General features: G+C 38.2%; 1 pseudogene; it reads right to left on the bottom strand.

The window, feature by feature from the left end:
- Positions 1-2,684: 2,684 nt before the first annotated feature.
- Positions 2,685-5,265, bottom strand: LOC149559554 (pre-mRNA-splicing factor cwc22 pseudogene; annotated as a pseudogene).
- Between the last annotated feature and the right edge of the window lie 3,024 nt (positions 5,266-8,289).

The raw sequence follows: 8,289 nt of genomic DNA, 5'->3' as shown, positions 1-8,289 counted from the left end.
AGCGCCTGAGCACCATCAATAAGCCCAATGACATAACAATACAATAAGCAGAAGAAAATGTCACAGAATTAAGTCAAACTATTGTACTACCCTGGAAATCAATGTCTACAGTTAGTTTTGCAGGAGTAACACGAGCCTTTTCTCAGAGGGAAGTGTCTGTAAATAAATAATAGCACCAATAACCTACCTGTCACATCTTATGTTTGTAGCACTTACAAGTCTGAAGTTGGCATTGTGGCTGTATAAATGTATCAACCTTAATGACGGAATAACGTCATTTCGTCGAACTCGCAAGGTGTCTTACTGAAGAAACTTGGAAATTGGCTACAAGAAAAAATTTGTCATTTTTTAAGGCGGCACAAATAAACTCTTAAAGCATTGAAATCCTGATGAATTCTTTTCAATGTTACCTTTTAGTTTCTTAAATTTGGTGATTAAGTAAATAACAATGGTAACAATATACCTCTAAAGCTTCCCTGGAACTCACAAAACAAGTGCACCAAAAGTGTCCAGCAATCAACAAATCAACTATATTTCCGAGCCAAGTCTTGTAGAACTTCTGACAAGTACTTGCCAAATTTTTCCAAACTTGTGGAGTAAGAGTTTTTGGAAAAAGGTTCTAATGTAATTATGAACTTTGGTTGCCCTGTCTCATATAACTGAGCAATCTAGGTAGGGCCAGTTCTAGTTCCATTCATTCCAAGGTGTGCTCCCCCGGCCTCTTCAAGACTTGACTGTGTCCATTTAGGGTCCAGCTCCAGGCTATTTGGTCTTTGGTCTTCATTCCTGAGATTGATCATCAGAAGTGCTAGGTTCAATGACCTTGTCGAGGCACATTATATTCCATTATAGTCCTTACCCACAGACAGTTGCACGCATCAAACATCACAACAACTTTGGATTTCTTAGGTATGCAAATAAACAGGGGAGAAACCCTGGTAAGGGGGAACAAAACAGCAGACAAAAGAATCATTTATTCTAATTTGTTGTGCTTATCTGAAAACCTAGCAAAAGTAGACCCTAATTTGTTTTATCATTCCTTGTCTATTTGACTTGCCAGCATCCATCAAAGCATAATGTATGTGGAATCCAATATAAGTGGTGGGCGTCCTGAAGAGGCAGAGTCTCTCATTATATGCAGAAGATGCTAAGGGTAGAAGGTATGGTTTGAACTTTGAACAGTGGTGGGCACGAAACTCGATTGAGAAAGAAAGTTGATCATTGATATTTAAAAGCAATTAAATTGTTTAAGTGTGTAGGCAAATGGTCCAGACTCACGTTAAAACAGAAGAACCATGACGAGTGTTCTGTGGGAAATAGTGAATAGCACCTATCGCTTGACATCACAGCAAGGACAGAGCCCTTGAATTGCTAGTGGCCCCTTACTTCCTGCAAAGACAGTGGAAGGCCATAATGTTAATAGTCAATATTTGTGCAAACTATTTTGCATGAGACAAGCCAAGCTAGAAGATGGGGCATGAGGAAGAAGACACCAAGTAAAAGGGTTTCAAAAACACCTGTTCAAACACTCTGAAAGCAGTGCCGGATCCTTTGAAGCGGAAATGATCCTCTGCAACAAAGATGACACCAATCACGCCAATCTTTTATGCAGATGCCTATGGCAGTATTTCGGAACGCAACCAAGCCTTCCCTCTTATCTCTTCCCCTTGGCTCTGCAAGATGTCTTCACCACATATTCTTCTGTCTGCCACAACAGCCTGCAACTATCAGATTTGGAAGCAGTGAGAAACAAATCTCTATTTCCGCTGTCATCGGTGTCTCTGGTAATCACCATTCCATGGCAGGTTGCTTGCAATGCAAGACAAAAGCCAGTGGGCTGTGCCCCCAATGAAAAAACCTATCAGCTAATAATTTTCCAATTTAACTTCACGGACTCAACACATTCTCTCCACAAGAGGTCTTTTCTCCACGCAGTCTTCCAGAAATGATGCTTTCATCAGTCACTCTCATCACCATTTCTCCCAGGAAAGCCAGTGTGTTTAATTGGTGTCAATATGTAGATGACAGAAGGCAACCATAAAGAAGGATAAGACAGCATTTTCATCAATGGTAGCACAATACTGCTTTTCATACAGCTCTTACCATTGTTTCTACACAGTTGCAACTAGTATTATGGTAACACTTCAATGCTTGGATCATAGAGTCCTCATCATGCTGCCTATGATTCTATGCTGCTTTTTCTTTTGCATGGTCTGTGTATAGAGTAGAACTAAACATCAATGGCCATTTCTTTCATAAACTCAGGTACTAGTTCAAAAACATGCCAAGCTTGTTCGTTACTTTACAAAATTCAAAATATTCATGTACAGACACATGAGAGGATGACAATCTGTTTCTAATTTATAAATCTTCTCTTGCAATAATTCCATGCACTTTATTGTGGCCAAGAAGCCAGAGAGGATGACTCTCAAGCTATCAAGTGCAAAAAGCAAAAGTGTGTACGCAGGAATTTCCAATCATTTCCTGCAAGAATTAGTTAAGTCATAGGAAAAATAGATACAGATATTGTTGTGTGCATGAACCAAGAAATCATAATGCGATTACATTTATCTGTAAATTTTATTAGTTTCATTTTAATGTGAAATATACTACAATGATTAATTCCTTGAGCACACTTCTAAAACCAAAATCAAGGCTGCAAGCATGCCAACAAAATATTAAACTTTTAAAAGTGATCAGAACCGTGTGTCAATTTTACAGTATACAGGTACAATTGAGAAAATGTTTTATCCAGGAAATTGGACACTACAAAACAGTCTAAACAAATGATGAGAAAGGACATATATTTATGCCTGCCAGGAGATTATGTATTCATCTATATTGCTAAATACCTAGAAATCCAACTTCAAAAAAACAGTGCATCATGTTGAATCACCTTCTAAACCAAACTCATAGACAGTTCAACAAGAGATTAACCATTTGGGCCATTAATAAGTGTCATCAACAATAATGTCAACTATACTTAATCATTTTTGAAAATAAGTAACTGATAAAAGCTATTGAAAGCCCAGATGTAGGAATTTACAACTGTAAGCTCAAAAAGAGCCTCAAAACAAAAAACTATTCATCCTTTGACTAACTTTTCTTTCTTGGTGGCTCCTTACTCCTCGCTGTAGATTTCACACCCAAAAACTAAGTCTGATAAACTAGAAGAATCATCATTAAAGGTAGATTCATCTGACGCGGGTTATGAATTTTGCTGCTGCATTATAAGCTTTGGGAAATTCTTCAAATACTGACGTAAACTCTCAGTGATACCGCCAAGACCAATGGAAGTAAAGAAATTGATAGCAAACCGAGAATTCTTGAAACTGTTCTTTGGGAAAATTGAATCCAAAGACTCTTGCAGTGTTGTATCATTCAATTTTTCTTCAAGCAGCATTATACCCAGCTGTTCTGCCAGCTCCTGGAAGAGAATCTTTATAAAAATACGGGAAGAGGAAGTAGTATCTTCCTCTATCAGCCGTATATAGGCAAGAGAATGCCACGAAATGTCATTTGTACCAAGCAAGTGAGCAAAAAACTTTGCAACATGGCATAGCTTGTTAGTCTCTAACCTGTGTATCATAGAATACTGTTGTAGAAAACACTTATCAAAACATTCCTGATAAATTTTATTGATCATATAGAATTTTTGCACAAGAAGTCCATAATAACGGAGGTATGTTCTCTCTTGACTGCAGCATTCTAAGAGCATGATGCGTAACTCCATCTCTTGACCAGGTTCAAGCTTGATCTTTAGTAGCTTATGACCGACTTCCTCAAAATCAACACTTGACATAATTGTCAAGTAAATTGTGTCTTTTGACCAAGTCTGTCTCTGTCTTGTCCTGTATTCGCAGTGTTTCTTCATCTTCCTCCTCAACGTCATCTGAATCATTCTTTCGTTCCGCTTCCTCGGAAGAAGCATCTCCGAGAATATCTTTCTTCAGTTTTTCATATGCTGCCTCATGCTCTAAAAACTCAGGATCTGGCTTGAAAACATCCAAACTGGGTTCCTGATTGAGTTCCTCTTCTAGGAAAACTTCATGCGTTACCTGATCTTCTTGCTCTACAAGGTCCAATTCTGCACGCACAGCTGGATGACCCTCGAACTTAGCTTTACGAATTGCAAAAAGACCTTCAATTAAAAACTGCACTCGTTTGTCAATTTCCCCCTCATGGAGAATGCCTCTAGGTCTTTCAAAAATTCCATAGAGACCTTCGGGGGAAAGGTCTTGCTATCATCTGTAGGATTCTCTAGTAAGAGGGTAAGAACTTCCAAGGAAATAATCTCATGTGCAACTTGTTGATTCACTAAATGTGCTATGAATTTTGCTGCTGATATGAACATTTGCTTGTCATTGCGTTTGTAAGCCTTCTTGACCTGCAAAATAATTCTCCGCAACAGCAGATTGCCAAGTTCTGGATACTTCGTATTTACCACAGCAAGCAAGGCAGCAAAAACATCTGTCAATGCAGGGGATGCCATTTGGGATTTCATGCAAGACCTACAAAATAGACCCCTTCCGCAGATGATATTCTCTGCAAACAACTCCGGAATGATATTCTTGATGTTGGATGCATTTACCTTGTTTACTAACCCATTGATGCTCTTCCGAAGGGCATCCCATGTCATGCGCTGGTATTCCACACTACTCTTGTCTTGCTCATCTTTCACCAGTCGAGCCAGCTTGAATGGGGGAATGTAATTACCCCAATTCTTCCTAGACCCTTCCCATTCCCATTCTGAGATGGAGAGGTAACACCAGCAATTTCCAGTTCCACTGCCTCTCTTTTCCTCTTGTTCCCAGAAGCTGCTTTGTCACTAAATTTGTGTTTAATTTTATCAGCTGTCTCCTTGTGAGACCTTGATTTGTCATAACCATATTTTTCTTCAAGCATGTCGCTGTTGCGACCTCTGTGAATCTTGGGCTGCCAATTCTCACCCACATTTTCAGATCTCCTCATTTTTCTGTATCTGTCATGACAATTGTTTCTGTCCCAGTCCCTGTCGTGATAATTGTCGTCTGTGCCACGATTCTTCTCATTCCTGGGTTCCTTGAGAGAAGCCCTGATTCTAAAATGCTTATCATTTAAATTTTCAAGGGTTTTTGAAGGCAGATTCATTTTTCTTAAACCAGAGAAAGGATTTGCCTGGCAAGAAGACTGCTCGCTTTGACAACTGAGCACAAGAACAACCAAAATAAATGTCCCCTCGAATACTTTGGTCTTCTTTGTCAATGAATCACACAAATGAATCATTCTTGAAAATAAATAGAACATTTGGTGGTCTCCCCTGTTTGCCTTCCAGGGTATTCCTCTTGCCAAGACTCAAGGTGCCAATGCTTTGCGTTTCTATAAACGTGGCATTTGCACTACCAAGGACATTTTTTCAAGATTCACCATGAATTTCAGGTCTTGGGAGGATATGCAAGTTCAATACCGCCTTGTACGTGCCGATTGCCAGACTTATGAGCTTCTGTTGTCTTCCATCCCTATGCACTTACTTCATAAAGTAGGGATTCAGTCTGTTCAACCTTGGTGGTATGATTGGAAGTGGTTTCCTACCACTCCATTTACCAATTATAAGCCCAATATGGGATACAAATGGTTTTCGCCCCACCTTCCGATGGTGGACATGCTTAATCAACGGTGGCATTTGCATTCTTCGCTTTCTCAATGGAGAAAACGGTTCGACACCATTTGGAGTGTCATTACAGAACCTAAGATTGCTCACTTTGCTTGGTGCCTTGCTTTCCAAGGTCTTCCCCTGGGGCCTCGGCTCAAGCACATTGGGGTTCCTGATCCCAAATGCCCCTTCTGTGTCCAACCTGAGTCCTTTTTGCATATTTTTTAGTTTTGCAAGCGTGCTCAAAATTATTGGCACTGGATTCATGATTTTTTCAAGCCTTTTAGGCCCGAACCTTTTTCATGGCACATGATCCCGCTGGGTGATTCCCCCATATTTCCTCGAAAATTTTCCCAGATTTGGCATACTTTCAGGATGGAAATTTTGTTTTCTCTATGGAAAGATAGGAATGCAGTTTTATTCACTCACAGTTTTTTGGATGTTAACATTGCAATGTACACTAAGGCATGCATTTGTAACAATGTCATTATGTAGATACAGGTGCAAGCTAATAAAGTTGCCCTGGAGGTTGCCCACTTATAGGAATTGTTAAACCACTGGGGCAATGCTCCTTGTACCATTGCCAGAGTGCCTCTGGATGCCTCGACTGATGCCTCCTCGTCTCGCGGTTGCCGTTCTAGATGCCAGTCCTCTGGTCGCCATTCACACACGCCGCGCTCCTAGGGTCCTCGCCACTGCTCTCCCAACAGTGGTCATGGCGGTTGGAGGCGCCACTCCGCTTCCCCACCACGTAGTGGTTCTAGCTGGTCCCCGGCTCCCCCCCTTTGGGCGGGCTTCTGGTCGGTCTTCGGCTCTTCCCCCTGGACAGGCGCACTCTGGCAAGTTTCCCCGACTGGCCTTGGCAATTTCTCCTCCACGGCCAGACAAGAAGGATTCGAAGACTGCAACTACCCCAGATCCTGCAGATGCTGCTGACGGCTGGACTGTTCCTAGTCCGCCTCACAATCCCACTAATGCGTGGGGATTTCCTGATAAAGATGATCCTCCTCCCTCTGCTGGTACTGCCTTGGCAGCATGAGGTTTTTTTAAATGTTTTTTTTTTATGAATAGTTTATAGTTGCTGGCTACGACCATGTTGTTTACTCCGGCTTCAGCCGAATGAACTCATTCGCGGGGTGATCCTGTATCCCTCGGCCCTTTTTTGTGAATTGTAATCTTAGTAAATTTTATTAATTGAAAATGACTATTCATCAAAAAAATAAATAGAGAATTAAATTTTATTAATTGAAAAGGACTATTCATCAAAAAAATAAATAGAGAATGAGGGCTCAGTTTGGCAACACGTACTTGTTGCATGGTAATGTCTTTTTTTTCAAATATTTAAAATAGACACTTAACGAACTTCAATTAAGGTTTGAAGCTATTCTTATCATCTTCGAAATAACCAATTTAGTTCAAAGTGTTATTTTATTAAAAATAATTTTGTAGATTTTATATTAAAAAATTTAGTTCAAAGTGTTCTAAAAAAAACCTTTTAGATTCTATATTAAAAAATTATGATGTACACAAAATGAACCACTTTTATATTATTAAGGTTACCATATCTTAAAAATATTTTTTTAGAAATTTAATCAAAACTTAATAATTAAATTGTCAATAATTATTTTTTTAAACATCATTTCTTATGAAAATATATATGAATATGCAACTATTTGATCATATTGTATGTTCAAACAATAATATTATATTATAATTTAAAAAATGACTTTAAAAATGCACTATTATACATAAACTTATTTACATCATAATCTATTTATTTCACTTGTAATTTTTTATTTTTATTTCAAAATAAAATTCATGTTAGATGCAATTTACTTGTATTAAGCTAATTTAGTTTTGATTATATATTTATTTATTTATCTATCTATCTTTAAATAAAAATTATAGAAAAGATAAATGTAAATTATCATGTAAAAATAAATTGATTGCAATGTAAATTATATAATTAAATTAATGTTAAAGTATAAAAAGATAAAATAAGTTTATATGACAATTATAATCACTTATAATTTTATCTAAATTTAACCATTCTTTTTAAATTAAATAATCGATAGTTCAAAAAGATAGGTACAAAATCAAGAGAGGGGAGGCGAACCTCAACCTCCTAGTTCAACTGGTAATCCATGATCAATCAACTAGCACAATATGTAACAGTTTCGGCGAGATTACAAAAAAGAAAATTAGATAAGCTAATCTAGAGTATCATCATGATCATCAATCCATGTTGTCCATCCTAGCTCTCCTTCCATCCAAACAACTTTCTTTCGTTCAAGAATATGAGCAAAAAAATCAAGTCTATTAGAAAAAGGGCCTCTAGTATCTCACATCTCCTTGATCAGCCACTTAAGGGCTTCAAAAGCAACCTGGTCATCAATAACGCTAGCCCATTCCAGCCCATGCTTCATTCCGTAGATGAACATAGTAGTGTGCCCATCACGGAGAAATCTTTTCAGTTTGTCTTTTTCAAGTTTCATAATGCAGCACACTTGCGAGACAATCTTAAAGTGTATGAGTTTCAAATGAAACAAAGTAAGGGATCTACCAACATATTGGAATTTGTCCTCATTTCTACTTTTCCAAATAAACCAAAGAATATGAGAAGAGAGAATATTCCAAAAAAAATTAGCATCCTTCTT

The sequence above is a fragment of the Cupressus sempervirens genome, chromosome 5 (genome assembly GCF_028749045.1).
Source record: "Cupressus sempervirens isolate cs-2001-9-10 chromosome 5, ASM2874904v1, whole genome shotgun sequence".
In the NCBI taxonomy this organism is placed as follows: Eukaryota; Viridiplantae; Streptophyta; class Pinopsida; order Cupressales; family Cupressaceae; genus Cupressus; species Cupressus sempervirens.
This window is presented reverse-complemented; position numbering and strand designations above follow the sequence as displayed.